The 7,886-nt window shown below is 44.6% G+C and overlaps 1 non-coding gene across 1 annotated transcript; it reads left to right on the top strand.

Moving 5' to 3' along the window:
* Positions 1–6,935: 6,935 nt before the first annotated feature.
* On the top strand, positions 6,936–7,020 carry TRNAP-UGG (transfer RNA proline (anticodon UGG)). Its single transcript has one exon. It is a non-coding gene; the product is annotated as a tRNA-Pro (tRNA).
* The last annotated feature ends 866 nt before the right edge of the window (positions 7,021–7,886 follow it).

The following is a 7,886-nucleotide window of genomic DNA, read 5'->3' as shown; positions in this document are numbered from 1 at the left end:
TCACTCAAGGCCCAATCAGGGGAAAGAAACTACAGTAATTCGAACCGGAAAAGTTTAATATAAAGAGTTATTCACTACCAGATAGTATTGGAATACTGGAGGATTGGCTGCCAATGGATAAATAGAACTGTAAGGAATACAGAAATAGCATGTATAAGGAGGAGCTGCTGCCCCTGGGGCTGATGTAGAGAGCCCAAGGAAGAGCCCCCACGCCCCAGCCCACCATGAGGGCTGAGGTCCATTTTGGTGGAGAGAGCAGGCTCATGGCTCCCTGGACTGCGTGCAAGCTGCTGCGGGGCCACGCCTCGGGAACTTGCCAGGAATCTGCCTTTACGGTACTTCACATAGTAATGTCTCACTGGAGTTATTCCATTTACAAAATTGCCCTGGCTCCAGCAGAGTAAGCCCAGGCTACTCGAGAAGCCACCGGCACCACAGGCAGTAGGTGCTTGAAAAGTCCCCTGGAGGGCCAGAACCAGGACCAGAAAGCAAAACACCTTCCATCCTGCAGTGTCTCTCCAGCGCCCTCTATTGACAAAGCTTGATATTACTCGGGCTGGCAAAGGAAAACATTTTAAAGGGCTCTTACGCTTCCCCAGAGCAGGCGGTTAAGGGTGAATTGGGAGCCGAGAGTCCATCAGTTGATAACTGGTACAGGGTGACTCACAGTTGTGCCTCATCTGAGATTTTTGTCATGCCTAGGTAGCGATACAGAATCTTAGAAGAGGAAAGGAAGGAAAAAATAGTGGAGCACAATCTGAGCAAACAGGTTATCACCACTCAGAGCCATGTATCCTTAGCTGTAATCTCTTGCCCCAAACAAGGAATATGTGCTCACGAGGTCGTACAATCTATAACATGAGCCAACTACAGCATGGTGTTCCTGGATTTTAATCTCCTCAATTTCCTTGTTCTTAGAGTTATGTTTGTCTGAATCACAATATTTACAAGTTAAATATTTAAAACCTTAGTCATCTTAGAATGAGCAAGTACTTAGTGCCAATATGTTTCCTTCTTAATTAACTCTAAACTAGTTCAACCATTAACTTTAAAAGGTAATTATCTCTAAAGATTTTTAATTATTGAGAGGAAGAGATACACCAAAACCTTCTCCAAACTTCGAGTCTTAGATAGTATGACATCAGTATCCTTTTCTTTGAACCTTTCTGGAAGCTTCTGGTTCTGCAAACAAGTGCGACACATCTCTGAGAAACTTAGCAAACATTTATAGACAATGAGTCATAGCCACATAATGGCTGAATGAGATGTTACATACCATTCAGAGATTTTTACCTTTCCTTTCATAGGTGGGGAAACTGAGTCCCCAGGATCATTGCCCCAAATCACATGACTACTGAATGGGTACACTGGAACTTGATCCGAGGTCTTACAATTTTCTCTAAATTTTCTACATGGCCAGCTCAAAAAGATATTATGTCCCACTCTGCATTTTCTGGAGTAAAGCAGAGAATGTGGGGAAGGAAGGAAAGAGGAAAGAATCAAGTAAAGCCTGCTTCTTGCTGAAATTCTACCAGGTGCCTGCAGGAATTCCCCACGGAAGAGGTAAGCTGGAGAGAAACCAGTTTTCCTGTTTTTCTCTCTCCCCAGTGGCCAGTGTCTGAGGCGATCATATACAAAACACTTGAAATGTCTGAATTCTAAAAGGAAACATCTGAAGGCATAATTTTGTCTTAGTGTGATGTAAGATGCAAGAATGTGGGGCGCCTGGGTGGCTCAGTCGGTTAAGCGTCCGACTTCGGCTCAGGTCATGATCTCACGGTTCATGGGTTCGAGCCCCGCGTCGGGCTCTGTGCTGACTGCCAGCTCAGAGCCTGGAGCCTGTTTCAGATTCTGTGCCTTCTTCTCTCTCTCTGACCCTCCCCTGCTCATGCTATCTCTCTCTCTCTCAGAAATAAAAAAAAAAAAAACACATTAAAAATTTAAAAAAGAACTTATATTAAAAAAAGATGCAAGAATGTGGATCATTGTTTTTTTCTTTGCTTTGCTTTCTTGTTGTTTATTTACTTATTTAGTTTTGTATTTGGCTGTTGGAGTCTTTTGGACATTTAGAGAGCTGTCTAGTTTGGGAGAGATAGTTGCTTACACCTATGTAAAGAACATGCTAGTGGTGAGAATTATGAACTAGCAGTAAGAATATAATTTTCTCATCTCTCAGACGTACCCAAGAATTTGGATACAACAAGCATGCTCATTGACTATTCATATTTTTAAACCATTGTGAATATTTTTGATAGAATCACGAGTTTTGATTCAGCCTTTTAAAGATCTATTAAAGTATATAATTCATAAGTACAGATGTGCTAGAACATTAGGCTATTTAAAAATGTATAAAGCCTTAACTTTCTAAGGGAAAAAAAAGAATTTTCATCTGTAGATCTGGAGGAAGGGGAAGATGACATGTTTGAGATAGTCTGTCCCAGCTCTGTTACTTTATTTATGGGGAAATTAAGACCTAGCCCAGGTCACCTGACTTTTATGCTGTTGTTCTGGCATTTAGAGGAAGGAAAGTTGTTCAAGTGAAATACATGTGTNTGATCCCAGACTTCTAACTTGACATTTGGGACATTTGGGGTGGGGAGAATCAGTCACTTGTCACCATTAAGTGTGAAGACTCCACGTTCTCCAGGGAACTGCCAAGATCTGTTTGTTTTGGTTTTCTTAGAGAATTAGACTGGGCACAGTAGTCTTACTTAAGGAAAGAAGTTATTTGGGTCATAAATGCCCTGATTATAAACTAGAGAGACAAAGAGCCAAACTTGTCCACACTTAGTATAAATAACTGGCCATGCTGATGGGCACGGGGTAGGGGACAGAAACAAGATGTGCCCTTTGATATCATTCCTATGTCTTCAGTGATACCCCTTAGCCATGGGAATTTTGTGAGAGGCAATTTTAAGAGGATAAACATTTTATAAAAGTGTTAAGCTTTATTTATTTTTATTTTTTTGAGAGAGAGAGATAGAGAGAGAGAGCATGAGTGAGGGAGAGGAACAGAGGGAGAGAGAGAGAATCCCAAGCAGCCTCCACACTCAGCGTGGAGCACGCAGGGCTTGACCCCATAACCGGGGGATCATGACCTGAGCTGAAATCAAGAGTCAGACGCTCAACCGACTGAGTCACCCAGGTGTCCTAAAAGTATTAAGCTTTAAAATGAGGTGTAAGAAGGAAATCAGTGAGTTTTCCACCATTCACATATATATATACACACACACACACACTATATATATATACACATATACATATACATACATATATGTATATATGTATATGTGTATGTATATATACACACATATATATATACATACATTATATATATATACACCACCCCTGCTCTTTTCTCCACCCTCACTTTTGGATTTGAGATATTCGTACAGGTCTGTCATCTACGGAAAAAGAACCTTTTCTCCTGGTACCCAGTGACATCTAAGTTTCCTGCTGCTCAAATAAATAACATGTTCATTGCATCAGGCTGTCTCAACAGAGCGGGGCGCTGATGGACTGCAGAATCTTTCCTTCTCCTCCTGGAGAACTGGGCATAGGACCCAACAGAAAAATGGACCCAAGAACCTTGCCCATCTAGCAGCCATGCCAGGAGCACCAACTAAATCTAAAAACCACAGATTCAATTAACTAATCCCTCTCCGAGGAGTGCCAAGAAGAAATAATCTTGTCAACCACCCCCTTTGCCATGAGCCCTGCTCCAAAGCTCAATATGCTTTTGATTTTCCTAGAGCCTTCAAAAAAAAAAAAAAAAAAAAGAAGAAGAAGAAGAAGAAAAGAAATGTTATTTCAAGGCCACTCCCTGTTTGCCACATTCTTGACAGAGGTATGTTTTCATACTCTCCACAACACTTTACTGATGGGACGATGTTTGTTTTTAATTTCTGTACAGTATTTTCATTGGTCTCATCTATGTTTTTATAATTAATTGTACACGCAGACCCAGACTCGTCCTACAGGGCATTGTGGGTAATTCCATCCCAGGAACTGTTTTCTTGCTGAAAATATGTAAGATTCATCTCCCCGTTCTTTTCTCGTCACCTGAGAACCACGGCAGCCCCAAAGGTATGAAATGCCATCTTGTGAAAGAGCACCAAAGACTAAGCAGTGACATCTCTCTCTCAGCAATGATGAGACTTGAGCATTGTTACAAACTTTGTTCCCCAATCATATGAGTGGGATCGCAGCTTCAAGCACATGTAGATGGGATCTGCAAAGGGTCTTTCTATCCACCATTCTCTCTCTTCTCCATTTTCTTTGCACTTTGCTGGCACATGAAAACTGGGTAATTTCAAAACAAATTACCTTGAGTATGATGAGAGTTTCATTGATTAAAGAAAATGCCAGAGAAGATGGCACCTCACGCTACTACCGACGCATATTCTCTTCAGACGTTTCTATTAACCGATGTGGTTCCAACAGAGCAACTTTGAGCATTTAATGTAGGACGCTATTTTCTTTTTTTCTTAATGTTTATTTATTTTGAGAGAGAGAATGTGCAAGTGCAGGGGAGGGGCAGAGAGAGAATGGGAGAGAGAGAATCCCAAGAAGGCTCTGCGCTGGCTCTGTGCCCTCCCATGTAGGGGTCAATCCCGCGGTTCGTGTGACCTGAGCTGAAACCAAGAGTCAGATGCCCAACCCACCGAGACATCCAGGGTGCTCTTTTTTTTTTTTTTCCTTCAGTAAAAATGCTACTTATTTGGAGCGTGGTTCTGGCTGACCTTGAGGTTTAATGTGAAGAGAAAGCCTGCAGGGACAGGGCCAATCAGGCACCTATATAACGGCTTAAAATCGGGAGCTGACCTACTGGTTTATTGACTCCTGAGCTCTCGGCCCAGACTTCCAGAATATTCTTCAGTGTGGTGGTCACGGTACAGCTTTTGTTTACCTTCAGGTAGGATGTTTTGAAACCCTAGTGAGAAGTAATGCTGATTTGTATGGAAACGTTTCAAGTTGAAATTGTCTGTGGGTTTTTTTTGTTTTGTTTTGTTTTTTTTGTTGTTGTTGCTTATAGAAATCTGAGCTAAAAGCCAGGCCTCTGCTCCCGGCCGCTTGGGTTTAACAACAAAAAACAAAGCAACCATATAAACAGACCCTTTTTATTGACTATAGCCCCCAAGTTCTCCCTCCTCGAAACCTGAGTCACTGGGGCCTAGAACTTATACCCTAGGCAGAAACCAGATACCCCTAGAATCAGAAGTATCTCCAGCACTAATTGGATTAAAAATCACGAAGCGTGCTCTCAGACCGGAGCATTCAAATCAAATTAGCCACCATCTTATTTTTTAAAAATAAAGAATTAGTCCCTTGTGTGTATATTATCATCAGAAGTTAATGAGGGAGGTAGCATGACCGAGGCCTCTCGTGTTACCGGAACTCGGATACCACAAAATGCCCCCTTCATTTTTATCAGGCAAAACTGAGCTGGGAGCTTAAAGTGCCACCACGTAATTCTTTTTTTTAATTTTTATTTTTTTATTAAATTTTTTTTAATGTTTTGTTTATTTCTGAGAGAAAGAGAGAGAGAGAGGGAGAGAGAGACAGTGTGAACAGGGGAGGGTAAGAGAGAGAGGGAGACACAGACTCTGAAGCAGGCTCCAGGCTCCGAGCTGTCAGCACAGAGCCCGACGCAGGGCTCGAACCCACAAACGGCGAGATCATGACCTGAGCCAAAGTCGGACGCTTAACCAACTGAGCCACTCAGGTGCCCCAACCACCACGTCATTCTCCACGTTGGTTGAATGACACCAACTTCTCACTTTGCCACTTGAGCAAGTGGAAGTCCAGAGGAGATGATGACAGGCCCAAGACCTCGCAGGGGTCTGCCAGCAGCACCTATGGGTGTCAGCACCTGCAGTGCGGGTGATCTGGGTGCAGACCCGCGTACCTCCTTAGCGGGAGGGAAGCACGGTGGTCGGTTCCCACGCATGCGCATCGCGCGGCTCCGCGCACGCGCACTGGCCTGGGTCGGCCAGCGCTGTGGGATCAGCTTGGCCTCAAAATACCCCACGGTCCACTTTAGCTCCTCACAGCGACCCGCTGATAAAGGAGAACAGAGAACAGAAGCAAAGCAACCAAGCAGGGATGTGTGCAGCTGGGCAGAATGTAAGAGAAAGGGAAAGACCTTTGTCTTGGGCCGACAGCAAGAGAAACTTGGCAAAAATAAAAGTGGCTTTTGCTATCAGGCTACTTAAAAGCAGTGGGATGCAGGGAAGTCCCAGGGGACTGGATTCGGAGAGAAGCGAGCTTTCCGTGGGCCAGCAGCTTGCTCGCCCGGAGGAGGGAGCGGATCCCAGGAGGAGGGGGGAGGGGCTGTCGTGAGTGGGGAGACCCGGCTGCAGGGACAAGGAGAGCTCAGCTGAGCGTGCATGACCGCGTGGCTGGTGGGAACCTGGAAGCGCCCAAACGAGTCATGCCGCCAGCAGGATTCCTTCCCCTGCTACCCCGGCTGAGGAGGCGGCCGTGGGAGAAGAGCGGGCAAACAGGCCCCCTGGTGCTTGGATTCAGGAGTCCAGACAGATTTTAACCCAAAAGGAACCGCCAGCCTCTGGAATCCCAGCATGACCCCTTCTTAGCTCCAAGTCTGGCAAGATCGGAAAGGGAGAGCTACAGAAAGAAACGAGGATCACCTAAAATTATAACTGAGGGAGTATATATAAAAGACAGTTTTTATCAAAATTTATTTACAGGGTGATTGTTAAAGCAAAGATAATAGCAATATGCTATGGGGTTTATAACATATCCAGAAGTAAAATATATGACATCATAGCCCAAAAGACGGGGGGCATAAATGTCAATGGACTGTTGTTAAAACCTTATACTTGAAGTGGCGTAACATTAATTTAATGTATATTATATTAAGAATGCAAATTATAGTCTTTGTGCAATCATTTTAAAAAAGAGAGTTGGGGGGCGCCTGGGTGGCTCAGTTGGTTAAGTGCCTGACTTGGGCTCAGGTCATGATCTCATGGTTCGTGGGTTCGAGCCCCGCGTCAGGCTCTGTGCTCACAGCTAGCTCAGAGCCTGGAACCTGTTGCAGATTCTGTATCTCCCTCTCTCTCTGACCCTCCCGTGCTCACACTGTCTCTCTCTCTCTCTCAGAAATAAATAAAACAATTTTTTATTAATTAAATTAAATTTAAATTAAAAATTAAAAAAAAGAGAGTTGGTTAAGCATCCAACTCTTGATTTCAGCTAAGGTCATGATCTCATGGTCATGGGATCAAGCCCTGCATTGGGCTCCGTGCTAAGTGTGGAGCCTACTTGGGATTCTCTCTCTCACCCTCTCTCTCTGCCCCTCCCCTACTGGCGTGGGTGCTCTCTCTCTCTCAAAATAAACATTAAAAAAAAGAAAGAACAAATAAGATATTTTCTCTCTTTCTCTCTCTCTATGAAAAGTGAAGATATGTGCCACCCAGATGTGCCTTCTGCATGCAGACGCTCATTCCCCACCCTCCCAATTCTACAAGAGTTTACTATCATGACGTCTTGCTGAATTGTTTTGTAGAATTGCCGTTGGCCCTGGAAAGCAGCCTCACCCAAGGTTACATCCCTTTTCGGGGGCTCAGCCTCCATACTAGAGGTCCAGCCAGCGCTTCTGGTCGGATTGGCTAAGACCTTTGTTGCAACTGGATCCAGTGTAACTTGTCCCTCGGTCTGCTCCTCCTCCCCCGACCGCTTGAGGGTGTCGGTTCCGAGACCACTCCCAGGAAAGCACTGCACACAGTCTGTTTGCTGGGGAAACTGACCTGTGGGCCCAGGAAGGAGTACGCTGACGCCGGGTCACCTGGGCTGAGTAGCTGTGCACGTACCGAAATGTTCACTGGTGGGGAGTGAGGATGCCATACCTGGGAGGGGAATGCGCA

This window comes from Crocuta crocuta, unplaced genomic scaffold (genome assembly GCF_008692635.1).
Source record: "Crocuta crocuta isolate KB4526 unplaced genomic scaffold, BGI_CrCroc_1.0 scaffold138, whole genome shotgun sequence".
In the NCBI taxonomy this organism is placed as follows: Eukaryota; Metazoa; Chordata; class Mammalia; order Carnivora; family Hyaenidae; genus Crocuta; species Crocuta crocuta.
Note: the sequence above shows the minus strand (reverse complement) of the source record. Positions and strands in the feature narration are given on the sequence as shown.